At 37.1% G+C, this 11,697-nt stretch overlaps 1 long non-coding RNA gene across 2 annotated transcripts in view; it reads right to left on the bottom strand.

The window, feature by feature from the left end:
* Window positions 1-11,697, bottom strand: part of LOC129360351 (uncharacterized) — a 32,646-nt gene that overhangs the window by 2,491 nt on the left and 18,458 nt on the right. The gene's annotated exons all lie outside the window — the stretch shown is intronic.

Raw genomic sequence — 11,697 nt, 5'->3', positions numbered from 1 at the left:
GTCAAACAAGAACCCGGAGCAATTAACTCGATTGTGTCAGTCAGCCAATCGGAAGCTTCCAAACCCATGACATCATCATCTGGGCTTCCGCTTATTTAAAGAGACAGAAATCATTCAGTTTGAAGTTCGAAATATTGTGGCGTTTAGCAAACAGAAATACTCCTGGTAGTTCTGACTGACCTAAAGCAAGATAAATTTAACTTCAGACAGTGAGAAGAAAAATGTAATCTAAAATTATTATTATTATTTTGCTTACTTAAATAATATTAACGTGGAGTAAAAGTGCTGCCTCATTGTTACGGCTCATCATCAGATTTATAATCTGCATCTGCAGCTTGATATTTGCATCCCTTTGTGCCATTAATGGTTTAAATGTACTTCTGGTGTGTAAGAGGCAGACTGAAACTAAAAATAGCTACATTTTGCTCACTCACTGTTTGACAGCAGCAACTGAAGCTCCTGGCCCAGAAAAACGAGAGAAAAAACAAAAACAGAAAGTTAAAGTGAGAGAGACAGAATGGGGGAAGCCCGTATTTAAGAGTCCACCGCTGTTTTCCTCCACCCAGTCCCACACACAAACACCACACACACCTCCATCTGTCCTCAGCGGGGGGATGATGACTCACAGCCTGTTTTATGTAATTGGACCAGAGTCACTTCAGCCAGCAGGGGGCAGCAGATCCCGCATATATCCTCTGCAGCATCCAGAAATAGTAGCAGCCCGGATAGCAGCGCTGGTTTCATAACCCAGTTGAGCCCACCCTTTCCCACAGAAAACACACACACCTAGAGGAAGAAACACTGAGGTGACTTTAGAAAGTGACGAAGAAGCTGTGAGGAGTTTTCTATCTTGTGACGGAGAGCAGGGGCGACAGAGGCTGGGGTCAGAGGGCAAGAGGAGGTTTGTGTTCAGGTTTGAGGTTATCACCGTAAGGACATAAGAAATAAAGTGGAAATATACAGATTAAAAAAGAGCATATTGAGCAAAAGCGTCTGATATCTAACTCCACGCAAAGACTACATTTTCTTTACTCATCAATAAACTAAGCAGGAACTATTTTAATTAAACACATAATTACTTTTTTTCTTTTTGGAAGTTTTCCCTGTTAGATGAAAGGCATTATCATTTCTAGCTCAATTTGTTCTCAGCAATAAAAACAATTTCATGTGACAACACTGTATATCGCCAAGCTGCAGCGCAGAAATTAAAATCAGATTTGTTCGCACCAAGGTGTGTTTTAGAGTACAAGATGAGGTCGATTTACCATGACAAAAGGAAACCAGAACACTTAGATTTAAACTTCAACATTGTAGTTTTGTCCTAATTTGTTCATTTAATCTTTAATTGTGGTTGGCGGGGGCCTCACAAAAATCAGTCCAGGGTCTATAAATGGGCCCCAGACCTCACTTTGATCACCCTTGCCTTAGATACAGAGGAGCCCAACAGAAACGATATGACCCTGAGGATAACGTTTCAATTTAATTTCATGCAAAAATACTTTACCATCTAACTTTTATAAATATATAATTTTAAATATTTGTTAAAACTGCGACTGACAAAAATAATCTTTAAAAATCAAGTTTGTTTGACTTCTCTGTGTTGGCAAGAAACAGCCAATCGGAACCATGAGGCGAGTCTTTGCGTTGCCAATCACAGTCTCTTGTTGCGCTGCTCATCCCTTACTCTTAATGCTATAACTTCTCCCTGTCAGCAGATCTTAAGCTAGTTAGCATAGCCACCAATGACGGCAGATAGACGGTGTTCCTGTAGCGGTAAGTTGTTTCTCCAGCATTAGCACATTTAGCAGCACATACAGAAGGATGATTGACAACATTAATATCTGGGCCCTTGCTCTCTTTGGTTGTTTTTGGCTGAGATTAGCTCCGAGACAAGGTGGAGGAGATTGATGTTTTCTCATAAACTGTCACAATTTGATGATAGTTTTGACCAATATGTGAAGAACATTTTCTTTATCAAGTTACATCCTGCAGTTTTAATCCCAGAGAAAAATTAAATAAAAGTTTGACTTTGAGCCAACAATGTGGCTCAAAGTCACTTGCTGCTGGTGAATAACAAACAAATAACCAACAAAGGCGAAAACTGTCCACAGAATACATTAAGCACCTGTGACCCCTTCTGAATGGTGTAGTCAAAGGCTTCTACTTGTCTCAGCTCATACTTGTGTTTGTGTGAGTGTGTGCAATAGTGGCAAACAAGTAAAGCATTTAAATGCACGCATTAGTCAGTCTGCACCCGAATCCCCTGTCTGCATTCTTGTTTTTATGTTTATTTGAGAGCGGGGCTTGGGCGCTCACACCGAGAGGCTCTGAGTGGCAGCGCCCACACGGTGAGTGGGAGGAGAGTTTGGGACAGCAGAGCGCGGAGTAAAACCCCCGGGACTCTGAGTTTTGGCACCTTGTCTGGAGTAAGAGCTAATCTCTGATGCGAAACTCGAAAAAATGAAGGCAAAAAAAAAAAAAACAGTTTTCCATGTTTTACAGTCATGCTTTGTTAGTTATTATTCAATGCAAGTTGTCAGGACTGCACTGCAAAAAGCTTTCCATGCTTTCCTCTTCAGGTTTTATATTTCTGAATGGAGAAGTGCGGTGGAGTGTCATTTAACTCCACCCACAACCAACAGGACCCCGATTAGTTCACTGATGGGGTCAGCAGGGTCTGCCGGACCTGAGCGCGGCGACACATGAAATGAGGAGGGATGAATTAGTGAATTAATCAGGGGCCTGGAGCAGGAAATTAATCTCTCCTCTTGATATTTACATAAAAAAATATAAGAGGGTGACAAATGTGGTGTTATCATTAAAAAAAAGCAAAACATGACAAATAAGGAGCGAGAAAAAAACGTTTCTAGTGGAAATAGCATACGTTAAGACAAAACTAACTTACAGTATGTTTTCAGCAACAGCAGCTTGATTTAAGTAAATAATTCCTTAACATTGATGAAAAAGTATTAGTTCGACTGGCAGACTATTTCACTTAGACATTTTCCCATGTTATAAATAAAATAATCTAATATAAGCAACTACATTTTCATCAATATTGAGGAATTATTGACTTAAAACAAGCTCCTAATATACCAGTAAGTTAGTTTTGTCTTAATTGACATGTTCCACCAGAAACTAGATCAAAATACTTGGTAAGAATATATTTTTACTTTTGTGCAGTGCTTTTTTTAATGTGCAAATAGAAGGTAAGAAACGTTAGCTTGGATTGCTAATAGCCTGTAGCTGGAGGCTAACCACAACTGTTAGCAACTTTGACTTGCTTTATAACAAGCAACTGAAACTTAATTAATTTTAAAGTGGGATTCATGTGAGGTTGAACTTCTGAGAACAACTGAACACTGCAGAATGATGTGAAGTTAGCGCTAAACCGTGTTAGCATGCTAAGTTCCCAGAATAGCATCCTCAGTTAGATTATTCTGCTGTGTATTATAATTTGTTCAGACAAATGTAGTATACAATCTCTGCACACTGCTTTTGATATATCACAAGATAATTGTGTGTTTTTATACAGAGAAACAAAATGGCTACTCGGGTAGCTTAAAGGTGCTAGCCTTGTTTAAGTAAAGAACTAGCTATAAATTGAATAACAGATGGTTGCTTTACACACGGCTTATATTTGGCCTAAACTAAGTAAAAACACTAGTTTATGTACACACAAAACAAAACTCAGAATAATTTGAAAAATAACATCATGATGAAATCAGCAGACAGGAGCTGTGCTCTATCTATTAGAAAGCAGCTCACATGTCAGAGTCCTTATCCATCAACAGGCAGCTTCTTGTTAAAACTGTAAATAATCTCCTCTTCAGGTGGAGGTTTAGTTGCTGGGTGTGTCTATTGCTTTGGATTAGTGTGAACTTGCCATGAACGTTCTGGGATTTTTGAGGCAGTGAAATGATTAAGAACAATACACAGGTTTCTGAGAACTTTGAAAGATTAAAGGGTGAAAATCAAATGAAAGAGAAAAAAAAAATTCTGATGAAACATCAACTGTCGGACAAGCGGAGAGTTATTTATATTGCTCCATAAAGGACTCTAAGCCAAACCCAGGCCCATTTTATTTTCAGTTTCTTCACTCGTTGCGTAAATGTTGTTACCAAGAGACGACGGCGTGTTGCTATGGGTGTGTGGGTGTAGCGCGCCAAAAGAGGCTGATGCTGAAAAGACATTCAGCCCTGAGAAAAATAAGAGAAAGAAAAAAAAGTGAAAAGTATGAGAATGGCAGGGAGCAGAAGGCTGGAGAAGAGAGGAATTTATGAATGTGAAAGACATAAAGTGATGGTAAAACAGATATTTTCGAACGGCTGCTGGGGAGTTTTTAGGAGGAGGGTTCAAGGAAAGAACAGAGTGGATTTAAAGGTGATCGAAAAGCATTTTGAAAACTACATTAATGGAGTTTGACTTATCTACTTTACTGCTCAGAGTTTTCTAAAGTTACATGGTAAAGTTTTAAATTTAATTTATTTATATGCTGTTTCTAACACAAAGAAATTAAAGTATTTTATTTAAGCTGTTTGAGTGTTTTTGAGTTTTCTTAAAAATTAGAAGAGGATAAGTAGAAGACAAAAGAAAAAGTGTTTGCTGAAGTCATGATTTTAGTAGATCATAAGAAAATAAATACAGGACAGTAATGATTGATTACAGTTTTATGATTATGTGTTTCTGCCAATCACTGATACTATTTTATGTCTCTTGGATTGAGTTTTTTTAGTTTTAGCTCAAGAAAAGGGAGAAGATTGTGTTTGTGTGAAAGGTCTAGTTTCAGATTGTGAGCATGTTCGTGGTTTCTCCAAACAATAGCTGGTTAAACAACCTCTCCTAGATTTTCTCTTGACATGTAGAAATCATTTCAGTCCAGACTTTGACTAGGCCCCTCTCTTTTGGAGGCATAACTTTTCTCCCTGAGGATTTTGGGGTAAGGAGCCTGGTTCAGTTCGAGGTTTCTTCCTGTTAAAGGGGAGTTTTTCCTCTCTACTGTCGCTACATGCATGTTCGGTATGAGGGATTTCTGTTAAGTCAGTGACTTAATGCAACCGATTCTTTACTGTCACTCCATACATTAACAAATGCAGTTACTTTTTGCACGAAGTATAGCACTTTCCTGATCAGTGAATTTAAGAGAACTGCTTTCTGTATTCACCAAGGTTAATTACATAATGTGAAATATTTAATCAATCAATCAACTTTATTTAAACCACTAGGTAGATTTGTTTATAGAGGTAAGTTAGCCTTATTACCAAACAGAAATCTTGACAAAACCACGTTAAATTTAAGTATAACATGACTAAAACAAACAAAAAAAACAAACAGATATAAAATCAATAAAACAAAAACAAATACAGTATCTTCATTACGATAAGAGGCTACTGTGCTAAATCGAATTTTGACAAGAGAGACACCAATCCATGAGGGAGTAATTTAAGCAACACTTAAAACTGAGATATATTTATAACAGGAAACACTTTTATTTGGCTAATAGTGGCATTCCCCATCTTTCCACTAATCTATTGCTGTCTGGCACTAAAACGGAGCAAATGCATTTTGTTACTTTGCGCCATTGCCCACAGGAATGTTTACATCTGCTCATAAACGCCTCCAAAAATAGATACAATCTGCACTGCCAATGAGAGCTCAGCAAGCCTCCACAACAATCAGACAGCAAGGGGACTGCACCGTTTATGGTATTTATAGCCGAATGTGCTTTTTAATAACACTCATACAGTTAATTATGATGGTACAAACAATATTTCATCCTAAAAGGTTGCTTTGTTGAGCTCATCTGCAGCCTGACGCTGTTTTTCCGTCTTTTCCAATGCGGCAGACAGACAGATGGACGGAATACGAGTCGTTTTGGGAAGAATTGAATGAGCCCCAGTTGATAACAAGTAACAAGCTTCATCCGGCCGTGAATCAGCTTGAAAAGTAAGTGGTAGCGGAAGAGCAGGGAACATGAGAGGGGAACTAAAGAAGTCATGTGATTGGTTTTAAAATTACAGGGTCAATAGACGTGTAAGTTTGGACGAGGCTTTTAAAACCACTCCTCGTGTCAGCCCACTCACCGCTTCGCTTATGCAAAACGCATCAATCAATCTGCTGCAGGTGTCGACTCATTTTACAGAAATGAACACTTGAGAGAACGTGTCCCTCCGTCTTTCTGTGTTTCCCCCCGAATTTATCTGCACTTGACCTTTTGGACTGAAAAAGGAGGCTGAGAGCTTATCGATGGAGGGGAGAAAAAGGAAGCGAAAGATCTGCTGGGAGGTCTCTCATGATGTAACACATTTACATCACGTCACCATGGCAACCCCGCATCAGCACCAACTGAGTGTCATAGAGAGAAGAGCCACTGTCTGTGCTGCTATGTTACAGTACGAGGCTCAGAACCAGTTTAAACGTCGAAATAATTGAATGGTTGGTTAGTCGCCAAGATCATTTAACTGTGTTAGAGGATTTTTCTGTTTTAGTTGTTATTTTTGTGACAGTTTTGTTAACACCTAAAAAAAATTGTATTTTTGACATAAGCCTCTTAAAATAGGGCTGGAGTAGGTTTTTTTTCAAATTTTTATGAATGAAATTGTATGGATGTTTGTATATCGCGCTGTTTATTTCATGCGACTCTTAATGTTAATGAGCATTTCTGCTAAATATGTTATGTTTACGAGAAGATTGTGAGCTCATTAATAAGCACCCTCCCATTTAAATCAAATAAATCAGTCAATGTTTCAATATATGCAGGAGTTATTAGGTAATTATAAAGCTTATATGGATCATTTCCAAGCTGAGTTACATATGATGGTGTGTTAGGGTCTTTGTAGAAAGAAGAGAAGTTGAAAATTTGTGGATCTGTGCCACTTCCATGTGTGATACTAATTCAGAAACATATCTGATTGTTTTCAAAGCATCTGCAGTGAACGTTCATGTTTCATCCCACTTTGCGTCACTGACGTGAGATATCATCAGAAAAAAGACAGGCACGTTAAATCAGGAGGTAAAGAATAACTTAAATGTATGATTGTGAAAGACCACGTCTGGTTCCGACTAGATCCAAACAGAAACTGAGGTCAACGTTCCACGAAAAGCTACTGCTAATAGTTGTACTTTCTATTTATTAGCTTTGCTATGCTAATGTGACAATACCGACGGCTCTTGTTCCTGAAAAAAACTTTTAAAATCTATAAAAACATAGTCATATCTGTCAAGTTTGGGACTTGCAACATTAAACATATTTGCATCTAACGAGGTTTATCGTAAAGTTTTGCAATCGGTTTTGTCACACAAGTAGCATTTGCACAGCTACCTACAATTCAGAAACGTCTAGGTTTCAACCAGTCAATTTAGCCACCGTTAATCTTTAACACCAGCTGTAGCCGTTGTTACTGTCACGTGACGTCAACATTCTTCTTCTGCGCATGCGGAATTAATTTCGGCGTTAACCGTTAACACCGAAGTCTCGTTTCATTTCGTACGATTAGCAAAACAAACAAACAAATCGGAATTGAGCCAAAATGGAGCATTTAGAGCTGCTGTGTGAACGTGAGCGTTTTACCGTGAAAACTTCAGCAGATCTTGGACGTCTCCGTCTTATGTTTGAGTTTGGACGTTCACAAAAGCAGCCTTAATAAAGCCCACCAAGGCTATTTACCGAGCCTTTGTCACCATGTTCTCCTGAGACTCCGAGTATAATCCAGGGACCTTGTGGAGACAGAGAACTTCAACACAACTCAAAGAGCGCAGGGTGAAAAACTTCTGTTCAGCTCAAGCTAAAAATAAACCCAATATTGAAAAGAGAAGAGAAAAGGCACAAGGCTGCTCGCCTTCACGGAGGGGCGGGAGGATGGACGGATAAAAAGGAGGGAGGTGAAGAGCTGCAGAGAGAATGAAGCTTAGTCTGTTTATCCATCTGATTCAACAATATGCTCCTAAAATACCCCCAAAATATTTTAGGGGGTGCACACCCATTAATACAAAAATAAATCCAAAACTGATTTCATCTTAGAGACTTTGTTTAATGGAAAACAAAGAAAAACAATTATTTTTGCAGTTTAATGACAAAAAGGCTGAAAAGTCAACTATGTTATGTAGTATTGTTGTTTTCTCTTTCACTGCAAAAACACAAAGACTATATTTTTTTCATGCAGACAAATCCATAGAAAAAACAAATTTTACCTTATTACCAACAAATTTTGTCTCTGTTCAAGTGCATAAATCTTTGTACTCTTGAAATTAAACAAAACTACATTAGAAGTAACTTTTCAACAATAATTCTTTGAATTATGAATCTAAGTTACGTCCTTTCTTGGTGAACTTTAATGAGCTTTAAAATGTAAAATGATAAACTCTTACGCTATTATGTAGATTTATATATGTATTGTGAAAATATTCTGGTAGGTTGTAGGGTATAAAAAAACTGGATTGGCAAAGAATAAGCTTTGCTTCCGCCTATTCCTTTTTTGGTATGGGTTATTATTGTTTTTTTCTTTGTTGTTTCTTGTGTTTGATGTGGACAATTTACCAAAATAAAGTGATGGAAGAATAATAATAATATTAATAGATTAAAAAACTAGTTCACCCAGCAGATTATTTCACCTATAAAATATATTTTTAAAAGTGGAATAACCTGCCAGTGCAACTAACCTGATACCCTGAAATGAAAATAGCAATTTATTGCCTGCAGAAGGCTCATAAAGTCATTAAATATCGATCAAGTCCTTAAAGTTTATGGTTGTAAAATGACAAAATTTTGGGGGGGAAACATTGGTAAGGCACTTTGGAATCATTAAACCTTTTTACTTGATCTAAAATAGAATAAATTTCCACCTCAAACCTAAAAATTTAATTCAAATAAATTCAAAAATACTTGTTCTTGTATGTTTTTGTAATATTGTTGGAAGACATCATCCAAGGTTTTTTCAAAAACTTGAGAAGTGTCTTCTGTCACCGACTGAAGACACTTGTGTTCAGTTATCCATAACTTTCTTGACTTAATGAACAATCGTTCTTTATTAAGCAAAAACACTTTTTGGATGATTCTAGAGAAAATGACATGAAAGAAGAAGGAAAATAAAGCCACATGGAAACTGGATGAGCTGATGATTCACACAGCAGCCATGACAAATTTTACTTGGTGTGATGTGTCAGATTCACACTTTGAAAACAAGACAAAACGCTAAGAATAAAAAATCACACAGAGAGAAAACTGTTAATCTCAATGTTTTGTTCACATTTCGGTTTGTTTTTTTATATTTTCTCCAAGACTGCATCGTGTTTAGATCCAAACTAAAAACTAACACCCCAGACAGTGAGAGGAGATGGAGTAGTCATGATGTCAAAGAACATTTCTTGTTTTGATTTTGTTGTGTGTAGTCTTTGTATGTTAACACAAAGCTATCACCTTCAATATAAAACAGATTACTGCAAAAACACAAAATCTTACCAAGTATTTCTCATATTTTCTGTGCTGCAAATATTTTAGTAAACTTGAAATAAGACAAAAAATAATTTACAAGCAAATTTTTAGTGATAAATAGTAGCTTGTTTTAAGTAAATACTGATGTAAAAGAACTTGTTCCACTCATAACATGGGGAAATAAGTTTCACAATCCGCCAATGGAAAACAATATAAATTCTTGTAAGAAACCTCAATCTGAATCTAAAACAGCAGTTGATTGGCAATTCAACTGTTTCCAATCAAGTTCTTGTATTTTGCTAAAAAGATAAATGTAAGTTTGTTTTGTCTCATTTAAGGTGCACTTTGATATTTGCACTAGAATCTGGACAGAATTTGTTGGTAAGATTTTGTGTTTTTGCAGTGTAGAACTGCTTCCCCTTTATAAAATGTATAAATCAGGCCTCTTTTCAGTATCTGTGCTACTCTAAATGTTGATTTTGAACTGAATCCTTAAACAGCCATTTGTTGAATAATAAATTAAGAGTTCAAGAATAATAGATTATGAATGAACTTGTTCTTAATGAGGTTTTTGTGCCCCTAGAATGATGTTGTCCTGTGTCAAAAGCCCAATTTTCTACAGATTATCTTTGTTTAATAGGTCTTGCTTTAAGGAGAAGCAGCTATTCAACATGATAGATTTTTAAAATTTAGCTTTCTTTGCACATTCCTAAAAAAAAAGTGGGATAAAAACCGAGCTGGCAGTGTGATAAATAGCCTCCATGCAGTTTTTTGTAAAAGCGTTTTAATGTTTTAAGACTCTTGGTCCACTCCCCGGGCTTTGCACTGATAAATTTCCCCAATTTCCCCTCCTAAACTCTCTTCTGTTATTCCCTTCCTCTTTCTCTTGCTTCAATGCAGGAGTGGGAGGTGTTGCTACGCGACAGATTAGCTCCTTCCTCACAAGAAGCTGAGTGCAGACCTTGACTCCAAGTGTAAAAATAAACCCAAATCATTCAGTTATGCTTACCTTGAGAAAATTTCTCCTATAAAACGAACCACTTTCTCCTCCCTTTCAATAAATAACCCTGAATTGGTCCAAAAATAAGCTGCTTATTCACATGTGAGACAAACACAATTCATGTCTCATTGTCGGTGCAATTTCTTTTCTTGTCAACTTTCACACCAGATGATGATGAGCGCTCTGTTCCCTGCAATAAGATGACTAAGTTAGCGAAGGAACAGGCCGCTCGTCCCTCATCTGCAGTCGCTGTCCGCGGCCGAAGCTGCGAAAGTTGCACTTGCTGTTGAGGATGGCTTCAGAGGGAGTGTGTGAAGAGAAAGAGCCGGAATAGTGGCTGCCCTTTGTGCATCTGCTCGGTGTGAGTGTGGAGAAGCGATGTGTCAGGGGTGAGAAATCTGAGCAAATGAGTGGGTTTTCTTCTGCTGGGCAAGTGACTGGATTCATTTATTTTTACCCTAAATGTTGGAACACATGTTCTAAGACACAATGGTCTCCAGAGGAGCTTTAAAAACTTTAGGAAAAACATGACAATTATCAATTATATTTTTGATTTTGCTGCCAAAACATTGTGAAATTCTTATTTAATTTATTAGTTTACTCGACAGGGACAACGCAGACAAACAGAAGAAGTCTGTAAGTTTCTATTATCAATAAAACTCAAACTAACTTAATGGAAAAATGCAAATATTGAAATAAAAACAACGATTTTTGGCTAAAATGTTTTGCCACTGTATTGAAAATGGGTTATTGCGCAAAACTGCAATAGAAATTATTTTTTTGCCTCAAGGGAGTCACATGATCAACAGCTGGATGTTTCCTCTGGCAGAAACCACAAAGAAGAAAACAGAAAGCGGCAGGAGGAGGATGACGGCGCAGCATGTTTTTGTGAACAAACTATTATGTTTCTTACTGGAACAACACAGTTGCAAAATTGTGTTTTTTCTTCATTAGTGAGACGTAGAAAAAGTTTTGTGAATGTTTTAATGTAAATGCAGCGGCTACAGCTAATTTACAATCCCAGTCCCTGATTGGTCATTTCTATTTATTAAAGTACATCCAACCTATAAATCAAAATAAACAAGCTTAAACCCCAAATTCACATAATGAAAACTATAAATTAAAATATGCACAATTTACAAATCATTACACAATAAAAATACAAATGTATTTCTCCCTTGCAGTATTTTTCCTTGCAAATGTTGGGGAAAAACTAGTTTAATTTATTTTTGTAATCTTCCCACCACTTGCAGCTTGTTAAATGTCT

The sequence above is a fragment of the Poeciliopsis prolifica genome, unplaced genomic scaffold, assembly GCF_027474105.1.
Source record: "Poeciliopsis prolifica strain line A6 unplaced genomic scaffold, Auburn_PproV2 SCAFFOLD006, whole genome shotgun sequence".
In the NCBI taxonomy this organism is placed as follows: domain Eukaryota; kingdom Metazoa; phylum Chordata; class Actinopteri; order Cyprinodontiformes; family Poeciliidae; genus Poeciliopsis; species Poeciliopsis prolifica.
The sequence above is the reverse complement of the archived record's forward strand: the minus strand, read 5'-3'. Positions and strand labels throughout refer to the sequence as shown.